The sequence below is a fragment of the Marmota marmota genome, unplaced genomic scaffold (genome assembly GCF_001458135.2).
Source record: "Marmota marmota marmota unplaced genomic scaffold, marMar, whole genome shotgun sequence".
NCBI classification, from domain to species: domain Eukaryota; kingdom Metazoa; phylum Chordata; class Mammalia; order Rodentia; family Sciuridae; genus Marmota; species Marmota marmota.
The window spans coordinates 4,629,984-4,632,922 of NW_026000000.1; the positions used below are offsets into that span (position 1 = coordinate 4,629,984).

The 2,939-nt window shown below is 36.2% G+C and overlaps 1 protein-coding gene across 12 annotated transcripts in view; it reads left to right on the forward strand.

The window, feature by feature from the left end:
• The window catches only part of Sgms1 (sphingomyelin synthase 1), a 289,949-nt gene that overhangs the window by 151,569 nt on the left and 135,441 nt on the right, over positions 1-2,939 (forward strand). For 11 of the 12 annotated variants that reach the window (XM_048807437.1, XM_048807436.1, XM_048807435.1 and 8 more), the window contains one exon: positions 1,513-1,555. The exons of the other annotated variant lie outside the window; for it this stretch is intronic. The gene's annotated coding sequence lies outside the window, so the exon portion shown is untranslated. The remainder of the gene's footprint in view (positions 1-1,512; positions 1,556-2,939) is intronic. 12 annotated transcript variants of the gene reach the window in all.

A 2,939-nucleotide genomic window follows, 5' to 3' on the forward strand; every position in this document is an offset into this window, starting at 1 on the left:
GTTTTTTTTTTTTTTTTTTTTTTTTTTTTTTTTTTTTTTTTTTGCTGCTGTGACTAAAAGGATCCAACCAGAACAATTGTAGAGGAAGAAAAGTTTATTTAAGGACTCATGGTTTCAGAGGTCTCAGTCCACAGACAGCAGGCTCCATTCCTCTGTGCTTGGGGTGAGGCAGAACATCATGGTGGAAGTGTGCCAGAGGGAAGCAGCCCATGTGATGATCAGGAAGCAGAGGGAGAGGTTGCCACTTGCCAGATAGAAATATATGCCCCCAAAGAACCACTTCCTCCAACCACACCCTGTGACTTCAGTTACCACCCAGTTCATCCCTATCAAGAGATTAATTCACTGATTAGGTTAAGACTCTCACAACCCAATGATTTCTCCTCTGAACCTTCTTGCATTGTCTCACATGTCAGCTTTTGGGGGAGACCTCACATCCAAACCACAACAGTTCACTTTAGCAGAATTTTGGATTTTCTTTATGAATGTAATCTAATAAAAATGTTTATTAAAAAGGTATCTTTTCCCTTTTATATAGTACTGTAATTCACATGTGAAAGTCTTTCATGAAATGAAATGAAGAAGCAGTTTTAATCCTTTAGTGTGATTGAAGGATTGAAGTCTGTGTATAAATTTTTCGACCATACACCTGTGGACACGGTCTGAGTTGTTCCACTTAGCTTGCTATTGATTGCATTTTTGTAGAAATGAAAATTTAAACATTTTGTTACCCCTTTCTATTTCAGAGTTGTAGTTCTTTTTTGGGTATTTGGAATTGAACCCAGATGTGCTTTACCACTCAGCTACATCCCTAGCCCTTTTTATTTTTTGAGACAGGGTTTGCTACATTGCTTAGGGCTCGCTAAGTTGCTGAGCCTGGCCTTGAACTTGTAATCCTCTTCCTTCAGCCTCCAGAGCTGCTGGGATTACAAGCATGTGCCACTGCTCTTGGCCAGAGTCGTAATTCTTTTTTTTTTTTTTTTTTTTTTAAATTTAAGTATTTATTTTTAAATTTTAGGTGGATACAGTATCTTTATTTTATTTTTTTATGTGGTACTGAGGATCCAACTCAGTGCCTCATGCATGCTAGGCGAGCACTCTACCACTGAGCCACAACCCCAGCCCCCAGAGTTGTAATTCTTATAGTTTGAATAATATGCTTCCTAGTTTATTGTTCTCCTTATAGTATATTAGTGCTTATTTGCCTAAATAGAGAAGGGTTAATTTATGAAGGCACATGATTTAAAAATTCACACTGTCCTATTGGATGCACTTGGTGTATGATGTTTTATTGGTGTTGGATTTACATTCCTGCTTCTGCTTGGTTTTGCCTAATTGCAGGTTACTCTGAATTTCATGACAGCCAAAAGTAAGCTGGGAAGTGGGTAAGGACATTTTCTCCCTATGGATGGATAATAAGAAGTGAATAGTAATTATCTTGACTGGGTTTTTTTTCTTATGAGCAGTTCATTATATGAAGAATGAACTTTAATATATTTAATTTCCTCCTAGATCATAAGGAAGTCTGATGAAGAAAAGTAACAACGTGATTCAGGTAAATGGAGTTTTAGACTTCTTTATGTATCTTTTATGCATAGTTTAATATTATCTGTATATTTACATTGAGAAGATCTAAACAAACCGTTGTTTGTGACCAATTTGAAAATATGAGAAATAAGTGGGGGATAAAACTGAAATGGTCAAGCATATATTTCTGCCATTTAATTAATTATATATGTATATTAAACAATCATGTGTTTTTTTTACAAAATAAAATATCGTAACTAATGCTTTCCTACCCTAGAATAATTTTCTTTCAATTTTTTGATATACATATTTGACACTGGAATCTTAATTATTAGAGTTTAGTATTTTTGATAGTCACTTACCTATTTCTAAACAACATAGCATGTTTTAAGTGCCATTTATTGATTTCTGTTAAATTTTAGACTAATGTATTGATTGATCCTTTAATTTTCTTTTGTCTTTTTCTTTGTTATTTTCCATCTCTCTGTGTTATTCTACTTTCTGAGAGGTTTTCTTGGTATCTATTGAGTTTTTAATTTCAGCTAGCATGCTTGTAATTTTGAATTTAATTTTTGAGGGCCTCTGAATATTTCCTTTTAAAAAGTAGAATTTAGAGTTTTTGTTTTATAGTTTACATGTTTTCTCCTTTCCTTTGAGAATATGAATTGTATTATTTTGCTGGTTTTCTCTGCAAAATTTTTCTGTATGTCCCCCTTTTTTATCTGGTTGTTTGATCCCTGCCTTTAATGTCAAAGATTTTTTTCTGAAATAAATGGTGAGAATTGAGTTTTCTGTTCATATTTAAGAAGGAGACAATAGAAAATAGACTGGAAACTTCGTTACCTGGAGGGCTTCCCTGTAGTTCTTGGGCAGGGACTTGTTTATTAGTGGGTGACTCCTATTCATCAGAATCTGGACATTTTTTCCCCCTTGGATATTTTACTTTCTCCAAAAAACATTCCTCTGTTTACCTTTTTGTGGGGATTAAGCCTGCCTGAGAGGATTTGGGGGAACCAAGCAGGGAAAGCCACGGTCTCACCATCCACACCTGTAATGGGTAGATCTAAAAGCCTGTTCAGCTTTTTCTGGAGTCCCTGAATGTGAAGTCTTTCTGTGCCCTTTTCTCCAGAGTAAACTGCCATCTGTTACAGGATTAGGATGGTTTATGTGGCTCTAACTGATGGGAGAGAGGATATTGGGTTCTGACTGCTTTTCCTTCTTCTTTTTGCTTAAAGCAGCACAACTTTGTTATAACAGTTTGGTAATTCAGGAAGCTCAGCTCATGCAGGTGTCTCTAGGCTGGAATGAAAGTGTGCATGGGCTGCATTCCTTTCTTTTTCTTTTCCTTCTCTCCCTCCCTTCCTCCCCTCCCTCTCTCTCTCTCCCTCCCTCCCTTCCCTCCCTTCCTCCCC